The sequence below is a fragment of the Eupeodes corollae genome, chromosome 1 (genome assembly GCF_945859685.1).
Source record: "Eupeodes corollae chromosome 1, idEupCoro1.1, whole genome shotgun sequence".
NCBI lineage: Eukaryota > Metazoa > Arthropoda > Insecta > Diptera > Syrphidae > Eupeodes > Eupeodes corollae.
This window is the reverse complement of record NC_079147.1, coordinates 165584913-165600126: the sequence shown is the minus strand read 5'-3', so window position 1 is coordinate 165600126 and position 15214 is coordinate 165584913. Positions and strand designations below refer to the sequence as shown.

Genomic DNA, 15214 nt, shown 5'->3' with positions numbered 1-15214 from the left:
GCAGTATGGTGGACTGCTTTAGAGAAAGGTATAAACAGGGATAAGTTAAATAAAGTCCAACGTTCAGCCTGCTTATGTATAAGCGGATCGCTTCGCACGACCCCGTCTGCGGCACTGGACACCTTGCTCTACCTTACACCTCTTGACATATTAAGCAAACAAATAGCTGCAAGCTCTGCTATTCGCCTCAAAGCTTTGTTGCAGTGGACTAACAAGAACATTGGCAACTCGGTAATTCTAAGGTACTTAGAATCAATTCCAAAGAACACAGACTACACCATCCCCCAACTACAATTCGACAGAAACTTCCAGATTTCTATACCTACCAGATCTTTTTGGGAAAATAGGATATTCTTGGACGATGAGTCAATCCATTTTTATACAGATGGGTCAAAAACAAAAGAAAGGGGTTGGTGGAGGTGTGTACTCTCATTCCACCTTCCCAATCATTGTAGCATGTTCCAGGCGGAACTTTTGGCGATAAAGGAAGTCTTGTCCTGGCTTAAAGAAAACGTGATATCAACATCAGGAACGGTACAGTACAGCCCATGTTACCACGTTTGGCAAGTACTGGCATACCAATCGCTACTTGTAAACTGCTGCTAATGCAAAAGGCTGTGAGGAGGGCAAGCACCAGGTGAAACAACATCACCACGTGTCAAGTCACAAACAACATCTGGCCTTAACTGGAATTAAAACGTTCAAGGTGCTTGCTCTCTCTAAGCAGATCGCATATAAGCTCGATAATAGGTGTGATAACCGGACACTGTCTAATAGGAAAGCACGCCACGAGACTAGGCGTATTCTCAAATGACTTTTGCAGAAGCTGTATGGACGAGGAAGAGGAAGAAACGGTTCTTCATCTTCTCTGCACATGCCCTGCTCTAGCTCGAAAACGCAAGAATTACCTAGGAGAATTCTTCTTTAACGATCTATACGATCTGAATCATATCGGTATAATCAGCCTCTCACGTTTCGTAAGGGACTCAAGCTGGTTCCATTGAGCTTATGAGGAAGCCTCAAGATTCATGTGGTATCACAATGGGCCATTAAACTTGGCTAAGTGTGTCCGTTTCCATCTTGGACAGCCACTATAACCTAACCTAACCTTCATTACCTTTGATTGTTGCATTTGCCTTTTGATTATCTTCCGAGGAGCGCATTGTAATCCCAAATCTTCTTAAACAAAGTAAAAATCCATCCTAAATAGCCAAAACACTAATCTCGACTTGGTTCAAAAATCCCTTCCCCCTCAAACTTGTGGTCTTCCAGCTTAACGTCAAGCTGGAAACACTACACCTCTAGGTTCATAATTTCAAAAAACTGATGAGGGAATTTAGGGCTCTTTTTTGGTTCCTAAGTTAGCGAAACTCAAAATTAGTATCTCCACACCTTACCCCAAAAATTGAGTCGCAAAGTTGAAATTTTTGGAGACTTCATAAACCAAAAAAAAATTTAAAAAAACTAATGATGGGGTCATTAAGTACTTTTTTTTGGGCTCCTTAGTTTGCGTAACTCGAAATTCTTTGACGTCAAGCTGGAAACAGCATACCTTTCAATTCATAATTAAAAAAAAACTGATGATGAGGTAATTTAGGGTTCTTTTCAGGCTCCTTAGTTACGAAACCCAATTTGGTATATCAAGCCCTTACCCCCTTCATGACGTTGCAAAGTTGAAATTTTTGGAGACTTTCTAAACGAAATAAAATTTTAAAATTCTAATGATGGGGTAATTTCAGGCTCATTTTGTGCTAGTTAAGTGTTTCTATAGCGGTTTGGTAAAAAATCTCTTCCCCCTAAAAAATAATTTTAAAAGTTCAATCATTTTCTTATTCCATTACCCTGACAAAATTTGAACCATTTTTTAAATTTGAAACTCAAACTTAAATTTCTGTGGGGAAATTCTGTAGCCAAACGTTTTAAAAAAATTATATTCCATACCATGTTTGTGACGTCAAGCTGCGAACAACACAAGTGTTATGGGGGAAATGATTTTTGAACCAAGTCGAGATTAGAGCACTAAATTAGCACAAAAAGAGCACTAAATCACCCCATCACTAGAATTTGGAAATTCGATTGTGGTGTTTCCAGCTTTACGGACCTGTGAGTGAGAGCAAATCATAATTTCACACCACCACCCCGTGGTCCCTAATCTCGCACTTAAAGGGTTGGCCGCGTTCCTTAATTGTGGTACAAATATATACTCCGCAAAACTTAGCTACGAATTGAGAGAACCATTGCTAGGAAGTGTAAATGTGACCCTTATAAATCATCTCGGACATTATGGCGGAAGTAAATACTGAATTTAGTGTTGATTGTCCCATTGATTGTTTGGACTTGTGAGCAGGAAAAGACCGTTACTTTTCAAGAAGAATATCAAAGCTCGTTTAACTTTTGCTAAGATCCATAAAAACAAAAACGTGCAAAGGTCCAGATGGGAACACATTTAAGAATGTGAAACACTAAATGGGCAACTGGATGGTCTGGGGAGCATTTTCATGGCATGGAGTGGGTCCACTAGTGATGACTGATGGCAGAATGGATAAATTTTCAATATTCTTAGAAATGCCATTTAACTATTTTTCTTTGAGTCTATGCCAGTAAATTGGATGTTCATGCATGACAATGATACCAAATGACTTCGTCAGCTCATGGACCGATCTTAATCACATATCAGAAACTAAAATAAATTTAAAAATCTAGTTTATAACTTATAATTTTAAATTAATACTTAGATAAAGCCTTATTTGTTGTAAGAGGTCCTGAAAAAAAATGGTACACATGCGGTACACATTCAAACTTCTTCATACGAACCTTCAGGAAACAAAAAATTGCTTTAATGTAAAGATTTTTAATTAAAAAATATGTGTTAATTATTTTTTTAACGGGTTGAGGTCGAAATACTGTATTGCAAATACTACATCTCAAAATAATGTATTTCAAAATACTGTATGTACAAAATACTGCATGATCAAAATGCTGTATCTGAAAATTCTGGAATTTAAAATTCTGTATATCGAAATTCTGTATTTCAAAAGTCAAAAAATGAAAACGATTTTTATTTTTTGACTTATTTACAGCATTTTGAAATACAGAATTTTGAAAACAAAATATTTTTGTAAAGAAAACATCATAATAATTTGTCTTTAGCATAATGTTCTAATATACTCCCTTGAACAATAACATATGTACATATGTATGTGGGGTGGGTTCGAAATCCTGTATGGGTCATAATACTGAATTTCAAAATACTGTACAAAAAAAATGTATGTACAAAATACCGCATGATCAAAATATTGTAGCTCAAAATTCTGTATCTTAAAATTCTGTATGCCAAAATTCTGTGCGGTTTATCCGCTCCCCTTCTTTGGAGTTATACTAAGGATCTGGCAACATAAAAAATACCTTAGTTGCGAAGCACCAACAAGCCTCGGATACGGACGGATTTACTGTTGACAACCAACGCAAACAAAATTAGGACAACGAACTACGGATCTGTACGTTAAATGTTTGGTCCCTTAAAAGACCACGTGGGTGTGGATTGGTTGTTGGAAATAGACTTGAGTTTCAACAGTGTGAGCGAGCGCATCACGACAATTCGCATAAAGGCTAAATTCGCCAAAATAATCTTAATATGCGCGCTTGCCCCAACAGAGGAGAAAGATGAAGACACCAAAGACATATTCTTCGAGCTCAAGACATATGAGCAGTGCCCTGGCTATGACATTAAAATTGTCTTAGGAGATTTTAATGCCAAGCTAGGAAGAGAAGACATCTTTGGTGGCATAATCGGGAGATACAGCCTGCACGACACCACCTCCGACAACGGATTCAGGCTGGTCGATTTCGCTGCGGGGCGAGACGTTCTGGTAGCTAGTACGCAGTTCACGCATCTTAATATCCACAAGGGGACATGGAAATCTCCTGATCAATCAACCGTCAACCAGATTGACCACATTGCGATCGACGCACGACACTTCTCCAGTATCCAGGATATCCGAACATTCCGAGAGGCCAACATTGACTCAGACCACTACCTCGTTGTAGCCAAGGTACGGCTACGGATATCCCGATCCAAGCCAAAACAAGGAGGTACTGTGAGAAGATTCGACGTTAGACGGCTACAATCGCAAGAGACTGCCATGTCCTTTTCCGATCGAGTCTCTAGTAACCTCCTAAGGAGTCCTATGCTTCCTGCATTAAGCATTGAAAACCAGTGGCAACATTGCCTTGCAGCCATCAGAGATGCCGCCTCTGAAGTGCTAGGTTTCACACGGCCACCACAGCGAAACCCCTGGTTTGACGACGAATGCCGGCAAGCGCACGCAGCGAAACAAGAGACATACAAAACGGCGCTGCACAAAAGGACTAGAGCTGCTCGCAAGCTCTACGAGCTGAAGAGGAGAGAGGAATACCGGCTTCTTAGATGGAAAAAAAAGAGAGCATGAGAACCGGGCGATCGAGGAGATAGAGGGATGTTACAACTTTAATGACGTTCGTAAATTTTACCAAAAGGTAAAAGAAACCTCCCAATTGTACCAGCCACGTACCGAAGCCTGTAAAGACGTTCAGGGAAACATCGTAGTGGAACCACAGTCGATGCTGAGAATATGGAAAGATTACTTCTCCAAATAATATAACGGCGATGACGAACCGAATTCCGCTGTAAGGGAGATAGAACCACTCAACCTCGGCGACGCAGATCAACAATTCCGCCTACCCGACCTTGACGAAGTGAAGATAGCTATATCTAAACTTAAGTCAAACAAAGCTGCTGGAGCTGACGGCATCGCTGCCGAACTATTCAAAGCAGCAGGCGATGACTTGGTACGGAGCATGCACCAATTCATCTGCAAAATATGGTCGGAAGAAAGCATGCCCGGTGAGTGGAATCTCAGCATAGCGTGCCCGATACATAAGAAAGGAGACCCTCTAAGCTGCGCCAACTACAGAGGCACCAGTCTCCTTAACATTGCGTATAAGATCCTTTTTGCCGTATTATGTGAACGTCTGAAGCCATTCGTCAACAACCTGATTGGTCCTTATCAGTGTGGCTTCAGACCAGCAAAGTCCACTATCGACCAAATATTCACACTACGGCAGATCTTGGAAAAACCCCAGGAGGTTCAAATCGATACCCACCATCTCTTTATCGATTTTAAAGCCGCGTATGACAGCATCTATAGGAAAGAGCTCTACCGAGCAATGTCTAGTTTTGGCATCCCTGTCAAACTTATCCGTTTGTGCAGAATGACGATGGAGAATGCACGCTGCTCTATCAAGGTCGGAAAAGATCTTACCGATGCATTTGATGTCAAAAAAGGTTTTAGACAAGGCGATGCACTGTCATTGTAAAAAATAATTTGTTTGGTACTTTTTGCACTATGAATTTAAAGTAGAGGTTTATGAAGGAAAGTTCTGAATTTGAAATTCATGACACTTGAAGAACTAACTAGTTGATTTCGGCAAAATGTATGTTCAAAAAATGAAGTTGACTGCAAATGAAGTCCCTTATGTTCTTGGATGACAGCAAATCTTTTAAAGCTCGATGTGAAGTTTGGACGATCAAAGCGCAAGATATTGTTTTTCATCGATAACTGTCTTGCTCGCCCAAAACAAGTCAATGATATATGAAAGTTTATAAAACTTGAGTATTTCATTTAAAACTGGACCTCAATAGTTCAACTGATGGAAACCAAGTACTTAAGTGTGTGAAAAACAAAGAAATAGGACTATAAGATAACAATACTAGAATCATTACAACAGGTTTCCGAGGCGTGGTCATAGGAAGTAACTCCTTTGACAAATGAATTAAGTTTTAAAATGGCCGGCTTCAAGAACGAAATTTTTGACGATGAATATGATAAACCGATTAACCAACTGATATGTAATACCGACGCCGCCGACACCAATGAAATCAGGAGGATCTGGAACCTTTCGATAGAAGTAAGAAGCTTTTGTTTATTTAATTTATTTTTTTTTTGACTGTTTTCATTCTTCAACTCAATAAGAACAAAATTTTCTCTCTAACTCACACTAATTCTGACATCTCGTGAAAGTTTGACTTAGAGGACGTCGACTGTATTTTGTATTATTATCAATGAAATATAACTTCCATTGAGTCCTTCTAGTATGGAAGACTCGTTGACTTACTAGATATAGACTTTTACTTCTAGCCCCTCTGTAGGCTAAGTGGATATATGGAAAAACTGATTGAGAATTTGATTTTTGTATTTTGTTTACTTTGTCAAACTTTATAATAATTTTATTTCTTCGGATTTTAGCTTTCATCAAGTATAGACGTGTTCGGAAGTACAAATTCAAATTTTGCTTAAAAAAAAAAAAGAAAAAAGAAAATATAAATACATATAAATACATATAAAGAAAAACCAAAAAAACATTTGTTTTATACAATGGAGAGAAGTGTATCTGGGCCTTTTTTGGCCGATAAAGTTCCTCCGGATATTCGGTCTTTTGCCGAAAAAATCAAGCTGCCATCGAATATAATTTCGGAAAAGGATAAGCAAAAAATTATAGATTCCGTTACCCGTGAATGGAATGGTAAAGATGAAGAACTTGCCTATGCCGATTCCGAAAGAAAAAGTAAGACAACTATAGATGCAATGTCTACAACATTTGACGTCAGTCTACCGACGCTATCACGTTCAACGAACAGCTGCGTAATAATTGGTCACGAATCCACTTCAGATGCTTCCAACTTGGCAACTATGCAAAATAGTACCGAATTAGCACTTAGCCGAATTCTCGCAGCCGACCAGGATGCCTTTAAATCTGTTTTGGCGAGAAAAAGAAGACACATTGGGACAATAACAGGTTCCAAACGTCCAAAGGAATTCATTAACAACACCAACCGTTTCAAGCCACTTGAAGAACAAATGGAGGATGTTGATTCTCTTAACTTCGAGAAGGCTACTTCTGTCAACCCAACTAAGAAATTTGATGCATCCAACAGCCGCAAAGGTTTCCCTGGAGCCATTAATATCTGCAGTAGTACCGGCAACCTGGGTGCTAACGTCAATATCAGCAACAATTATAACTGCAACCCCAGCAGCAACTCAAGCCAAAACATTAGACAGAACAACAATTCAAACTGTGACTCTGGTAACAAAACCTACACCAATAGGAACGAGCCTGAGCAGACGTCGTCAAAACAAGATCCATGGTGCCCGCCCATCTTCACGAAGGGAGTCTCGTCAAAATCAATAATGGAATTTCTGGGTAAGTCCAATTATAACTTGGATGATATAAAGTTTATTGCAAATGGATTTGGCAAACTAAAAATGATTGTTAGGAGTGTTGAGCTACATAGTTTTTTCATAAATAAATTTAAAGAATGTGGTGTAGAGGCTTTCTCCTTTACGCCAAAGCAGTGCAAAAAATTTAACATGATCCTGAAAGGGATTTTGAATAATTTTTCACCAGCTGAAATCCAAAAAGAGCTCGTCAGGTTGGACCCTTCGTTGAGAGTACCGGTAAAGATTTTTGAGACTAAATGGTCTAAATCGAATAATATTCCGCTCAACCTTTTCCTTTGTTCTTTAGAAGATAGAGAAAACCTTCAAAAAATTAAAAAAATTACATTCCTACTAAGACACAAGATAACTTGGGATACAGTTAGAAACGCAGACACTAAACAGTGTTTTAGATGCCAGAGATACGGACATGTCCTTAAATACTGTAGTTTTGCAAATAGATGCGTTAAATGTCTAAAAGACCATGAACCTGGTCAATGTGACCTAGGTCCGAAAACCGAAACATCGGTTGCTTCTTGCGTAAACTGCAAAGAACTTGGTCATCTGGCTAGCTACAGAGGCTGTCCGAATCGAATTGCATTCATAAAAAAAAAGAAAGAAGAAGCATTGTCTTCAAATAAAAATCATGTTTCTAACCATATTACCAAATTCTCTATACCCATTCCACAGAGTGGTTTATCTTATGCTGACAAATTAAGAGGCTCAGCACCCCCTCATTTTGTAATTGAACGTCCGGTCTCTAAGCCAGACAATTCAAATGATATGGCAGACTTCTTAAATGAATCTGAGAGACTTTTTGGGGTACCAATAGCGACTCTCATATCCAAAATTAGAGGCTTTTGGCCTCATTATAAAACACTCGAAGAATCCCAAAAACCTGGTGCCTATCTTTGCTTTATTGCCTCCCTCTCCCCCCTTTCACCATAATTCTCAAACTAATCTTGTCTAATGTTAACTCCTTAACAAAAGATAAAGAAATTGAAATAGACCTCCTTTTGAAAGAGTTCTATCCAACTGCAGTCTTCCTTCAGGAAACTTGTCTTAAAAAAACAGCAAACAGATGTCGTTTTAACGAGTATTACGATTTAATTAGGAATAACGAAGGTAGAGGTTCCGGAATTCTTGTGAAGAATTCTATTCGGTTCTCCCAAACAATTTTTTCAAACTCTTTGATTTCAGCAACCATAGCTGTTGTACCATTAAGTACACGTCAATTTTCAAAAACATTAGCACTTGTCTCAATTTATGTACCATGTCATGCAGGCACATCCCTTTCAACAGCTCTCGATGATCTTTTATCTTCCTTATCTAACTTTGACTACATAATCATTGGCGGTGATTTTAATTCCAGGCACCCACTTTGGGGCGACCCAAAAACAAACCAGAATGGTTCCAACTTAGCCAATTGGTTCCTCGAGAACCAATTTCTCGATTTCGACATTGTCAGCCCAGTGGGTCCCACCCGCCCGGCTTCATGGCTCTCACATTGATTTCTTCTTGACCTCGTCTAACCTCAGATCAAATAACAACATAGCTTGCACTACTCTCGATCAAATATCGGACCACTTCTCCATATTCGCAACCATACAACTTGATCATAGCTCAATTTTCCCGGACTTTCCAAAAAAATATACCAGCTTTAAGAATACTTACTGGCCTGCCTTTAATAGATCACTCAACACCAGACTTTCAAATTTAAACATCCCTATCGATAGAAACCTGTCAAATGAGGAAATCAATAATTTCATTGATTTGTCCACTGCAGTCCTGACTAACTGTATCAACAAGTACAGCCAAAAAATTAAGCAATTATTATTATTATTATTATCATCTTTATTTTTTTTTCATTTCAAAAATTTACAAACTTAAAACTAAAGATTACAAGCATGGCTCATGGGCCGTCTGCCGGTATATTTTTATAAACTAAACATTTTGTGAGAGAAAGTACAAAAATTTGGTTACATAAAGAAAAAAGCAATTGAAAAAAGAAAAAGAATAATGCCAGAGAGAAGAAAAAAAAATATATATTCGTTTTAATGGTGTAGCTAATTTAATAGATAAATACATTTATTAAAAAAAAAATATAAACAAAATCTGATTCGGGCTTTTAGTTTAGCTAAAACAAAATTATTAAGTTTTTCAAAAACAGCAATCATTTAATTATGGCAATTATGTGTTAAACAATACATAGATCATAAAGTATTTGCAATTTCAAATGCGGTTTGGGCTTTTAGTTTGGCGAAAACGAAAAAAAAAGAAAGATATCTCAAGGAATTTAATGATTAGCAATTTTTCAAATGCGATTTAGGCTTTTAGTTTAGCTAAAACAAAATTGTAATAGAATTATTATTCTAGTATATATTAATGTACATGTTTCTATATGAAACTGCATCTAATAAAAACTGAATGAGTAGACGCCATCCGTTATCTCCATTCAGAACACCTAGACATTCTTCAAGTGACAGAAAACTCTTGTTAAAATAAAGCCGACGAATTTCCTGCAAGATTGGGCACAATGCAACAAAGTGGAAAATGTTTTCAACTTGATTAAGGTTGCACAAAGTGCAGTTTGGGTTGTTACCAGTTCTGTGCGGTCTGTGATTAAGCTCTAACATCTCCGTGCGTGCTTTAAATATGATGCTCATTTCCATTACAGTAAATTTATCACTAAAGTAATTAGACGACCCCAGTCTAAGGTTAAGTTTACTGTAAATTGATCTCGACACAGACTCCCTCGCCCTATCTAGATAGCTTTGGAATGAGTGATCATCAATGGTAGATATGCAGTCGCAGAAAGCACTTCTCCACGTATCTAAACTATCAACAGATAGAGACAGAGGAAAGTTGTGTGCCGAGGCCAAATCATACCAGTCTTTAAATGGAGTATACCGGCATCTAAAACACACTGATAGGACCCTCTTTTGCAAATTGTTGGCCGGCCTTTGCATTACCCTCAATATATAATCAGCGTTTGCTTTTAAATTCATAATAAATATTGGAGCAAGTCCCGATTCGATATGTATAGCATAGAGGAAATATATTATCTAGAGTCCCGACCGGTACCCGTCCTACCTGAAACACCCTCAAATTTTATTCGAGGTGAACTCTCTCAAATTCCCTATCGGTGAATACATGTGAGTGGTGAAAAAAAGCAAAATGGGGGATTTCCCTTATAAAGAAATGTATGGAAATTTTGTGACCTGTCAAAAATTACAATCAATTTTGCAAAACAAAACAATGGGTTTCGGATTTTAAGAGTAAGTATTTGTTAATTGTTCTGATTTTTAATATAATTTGATATTTTTCAGACCAAAAATCTTTATAATGAAGAGAGGATATACAAGTTCACTTAATTAAATAAAAAGTAAGTCAAATTGAAGTGAAGGAGGTACAACAATAATCGATTTATTTTATGGTCTGTCTTTTCATTTTAGATGCTGCCAGCAGGAAGCATTATCCTTGAAGAAATCTGGGAGACAAAGCAACAAGGTGCTGATTTGCAGGCAAGTTTTGTGTATATTATATTACTCTTAAAAAATAATATTAATGTTTTTAACGACAGATACAGATTGTGTTCTCAATGTCCATAGCTGCCGCAGGTGTTTACGGTGTCGCCATCAAAAACCATCAGCAAAAACACCACCAAGTCAATGATACAAGTACAAGAGGAAGTTTTGCCATGCAATAGTCGACCGTTAACGCCCTTTACGATCAATTTCGTAAGTACGTATCGAAACAGTCATATCGTTGTCAACTAGCTTAATCCTCATCTTCTAGGTGTAAAGAGTACTACCAGAGACGCAAGAAAAGCAAGAATACAATCCAAAAAGTTTCAGCCTTGACTGTAAATTAAGTGAATTCAATTCAAACACTAAGGATTGCACTGGCTTAACGGTGGCAATCATTCGGAGCCAAATGACCTGGCCCGACAAGAATCCCCAAGAAACCAAACTACTACTGATGATGTCGGCGAGTTGAATCCATCGATTTTCACACATAAAATCAACATCAAAAAAGTAAGTCAACTTCCATTTCAGATTTTCTTATATAATGAAAATTAACTTCTTTATAGTCACGTCAATTCAGCAGCGTCATGGTCAACCTGCCGATCAACCATTCACAGTGAACAACCTCTATTCGTAGCGGAAGCGATCTCTGCGTTGTCGACAATGCGAACACAATGTCATCAAGCCGGAGTACCAACCGGGGCTCTTACATTGCAACAGTGCGCGGACATCAGTGTAAATGCGAGGCAGCGGCTACTGCTGTCGACGAAGCTGACACCGCCTACATAGAAGAGGTGATACGAATGCCGCTTTATAAGGAACTTGTTGCGACAATATAGTACCTCCTAAATGATGGGAGTCGGAAATCATTGGTAAGCCTTCTTAAAAAATGAACTATAAATAAATTAAATACAAAATAATCTGAGCAGTTTTGTATGTACTATTTTAGAATTCCCTGAGTCAACTTTGATTCGAGATTTCCTTGTATAATGAAAATGAATTTCTTTATATAGAAGGCTTATGATGGCAAGACAACTACAAAGTAAGCTTCACATAAACTACAAACTTTAAAAGCACTACCTAATTGATGTGTTTTTTTCAGCAACAAATCGAAGCGGTATTGCAACAAATCCTGAAGTGAAGATGATTATAGTCGACGACATGCTTTCAATCTCATCCTTAATAATCAAGGTTCGCGGCGCAGCTAGTTTTTAAATACATTTGTAATTATTTTTCAAAATTGTATGTAATTTAGTATAATTTAATTTTGTTTTAAATTCAACGCTTATAATGTATTTTCACTTAAAAAACAATATCTGTCTGTTAAAATGTAACTTCTTTTTTTTGAATAAATAAAAAAGATATTAAATGTACTTTTTTCAAAGAAAAATGCTTCTTTCTGGTTTGCCCAAATTTGATCCGCTCAGGTCAATTATCAAAGCGGATTATTCCTTTTTTTATTTTTTGTTTCGTTTTCAGCAAATAATAATAAAAAACAAATAAGCTGCTTTAAGTAGATTTTATTTTTTTTATTCAGACATATGTTTAATCTAACAAAATTAAAAACTTGGTATTTTTAATACTATTCCTATGTTTTGGTCCATCACGTTCGTATGTAATTCTTTGTGATTTCATGTGGTCAATAGCATTAGTCAATCGTTTTTTTTTTTTGAGAGGATTAAGATATCCTGACTTCAAACCTCATGCGAAAAGCATGACGTATCTCTTAACTTTAAATTGCAAGATTGTTTTGCAAAGTACATAATATCTCTGCTCTTAGCTCCAGTTCAAATCATTTTGCTATTTCACTTAGTTTTCGTAATTTCTTATTATTTATGAAAGACTCATAAGACTCTATTTGACTTTACCTGAAGTTTTGAAAAAAACTAGATTGTAATTTTTGTGTGGTTATAAATAATAATAACTTCGTTTAATTTTTGATGCTGATTACGAAACCCAACTCCGATTTTACTTTATATTAGGTATATTATTTATTTTTGTATTTTTTCAATATATTGCATGAATTTGATATAATAATCTTAAGACTACAAATTCGTTATAGGAAATAGTAAAATATTGTAAAGGAAGAAAATATTGAAGGCATATATTATAGATTTTGATAATCATAAAACATTTTTTTTGAAAAAAAAACTATTTTATAAAATTGATAGCTTCGAAAAGCCTTTTATGTATGTATATAATAGTTTTCTAATTACAAACAGAATAATATCTCAAGAGCCTAAATTGATAGATTGGACTTAAATTAGAAAAGGAGAAAATTAAGATAGTTCTTATTTTATTATTTATAAACACATCCTCACCAAATACATCACAGAGTTGCAAAAAAAATGTAAAAAGAAGATATTCAAATGTGAATTTCTGCTAAAATAACATAGAAACAGATCAAATGGCGAATCCTCGGTGGTAGGTACTGTCTTGAAAAACTGACTGTAGATTAAATTAACTATTGTTCACATGATGAGGAAGGACTTGCATACACTGCGATCTTTCGCTTATCCGTAGCTGGCTGCAAGAAGTGCTTTGCATTGTAACATTACGTGAATGTGCTACACACGCTGCAATTGATTCAACTTGTATTTGGCTTGGCTATGAATGCCCACCAAGTAAAGAGAATCCTCAACTTTATAGCAACTCTCGAGTTCTCGACTTGTATAGATAAGCGAAGCTTTCAGTCTTCTGCGACATTGATCCCTTCGCTGTAATCGGCCTTTCTCATTCCTACAGGGTTACAAATGAGGATATAAGCCATCAGAATAGAGCGATTTGATTGCCAGGAACAAAGTCTTGTAGAGAAGTGTAATTTTAACTAAAAAACAAAACAAAAAAATATTCATATAATTTGAGTCTAAAATTAATATGAACACATTTACCTTCAATTTGTACCTATTCACTCCAGAATAAATATGTCGACGTTGCTGGCTTCCTACTCGGGGCTTCATTTTTCTTGTTGCAACGTTATCCTTGGTTTCTTTTTTATCTGAGGATTAAATTAAATTCATTATATATTTTTATTTCAATAAATTAATATTTTTGTTTTACCTTCATTTGCATTATTGATACTGAATTTTGTTTTGTTTACATTTTCGTAGAATTGTCAAAATACTCACCTCCCTGTTAATCTGTCAAAACTTGACATACATTGACATACTATACATGGACTGCTAGTGGTGTGAATTTTCCATACAAAATTTGAATAAAAATGGTTCCACTTCAAATTAGCTACACTAGCCCTTTCAGGCACAGTGGCAAGAAAAGTTATGAAATTTTTAGCGACACCTGTTTGTATTTAGTTGAGATAAGCTTTTTCTGACATAGAAAGTACTGACATCTAGTATAATTTGTTGAAGACGAACGATGCCATGTTTTTTTGCTGTGTCAGTGCTGTCGTTTTGAAAATTTCAATAGTAGTATTTTTATATCATTTTGGGGAGCATTTTCTTAAATTGAGGAGTAAAATAAAAAAACAACAAACACATGCTTGGCCCATGAACAAAATTAAAAACTGAAAATAAAATTGTCCAAATTCGAAGTTAATTGGCCTATTGCAAAGGTTAAACAGACAAATAGAAGGATATAATGTCATACCAAATTTTTGCTTTCACTGCTTAAAGGCCAACATTTTAAAATAATATAGTTGAAATAAATAATTTAAATTCATAACTTTTTTTATTAAATAAGAAATTGACAATTGAAATTATATTTTACATCAAAATACATGTTTGAATATTCAAGAATAAATTAAAGTCATTATTGTAAATTCGATGTTTCATATTTTCAGTTACAATCATTAGGGGTCAATTATAGCTACCATTGAAATCGATCAAGACGGTGTTTCCTTTTGATTAGAAAGGAAAATTATATAATCATCCATCGGAAATCAAACAAAGAATTTGTTTTTTGAGAAAAAAGTGTAATTGCGCATTTATTTTTCTCTACAACGGACGGAAATTCATTTTCCTGAACAGCTGATACTTTATGTTCAAAGGTGAAACGAATCGTTCCACTGATTTGTGTTCCAATTTCACACAATTCCAATGATAGATTTCTGTCAGTAAAATTTTGCAGGTGGATTTCAATCGGGACATTTTTTCAATGACAGAAATGTTTAAGGATAGCTATAAACGACCTCTCAAAAAAATTCTAATGTTTGTTTTCAATGATGAACACCAATGATAGCTATAACTGGCGCCTTATACAATGATTTGTTATTCTCGATTAAAGTTTTCGATGGCTCCTATTTTTCTGTGAAATTGTTTTTAAGGAGTTCCTTAGCAGGGCATTTACCGTTTCTACCTTGAGTGAATTTCTTTTTTTATCTTTTATAGGGCTTATATCTAAAAATTTTCTTTCTGCTGTTGCACTATTATTGGGGCATTATATTTTTAATTTTGGTTTTTATTGTAAACCAAATAC

General features: G+C 36.0%; 2 long non-coding RNA genes across 3 annotated transcripts; one reads left to right on the top strand and one right to left on the bottom strand.

Annotated features, from left to right (window-relative positions):
• The first annotated feature begins 11223 nt into the window (after positions 1-11223).
• Positions 11224-12095, top strand: LOC129939618 (uncharacterized). 2 transcript variants are annotated; one of them, XR_008780557.1, is made up of 4 exons: positions 11224-11290; positions 11347-11652; positions 11730-11822; positions 11883-12095. It is a non-coding gene; the product is annotated as an uncharacterized LOC129939618 (long non-coding RNA). The 2 variants fall into 2 exon arrangements; XR_008780558.1 differs by having other exon boundaries at positions 11710-11822.
• Positions 12096-12290: 195 nt separating this feature from the next.
• Positions 12291-13897, bottom strand: LOC129940884 (uncharacterized). Its single transcript, XR_008780781.1, has 3 exons — positions 13841-13897; positions 13672-13778; positions 12291-13607 (listed from the first exon to the last, which is right to left on the bottom strand). It is a non-coding gene; the product is annotated as an uncharacterized LOC129940884 (long non-coding RNA).
• Between the last annotated feature and the right edge of the window lie 1317 nt (positions 13898-15214).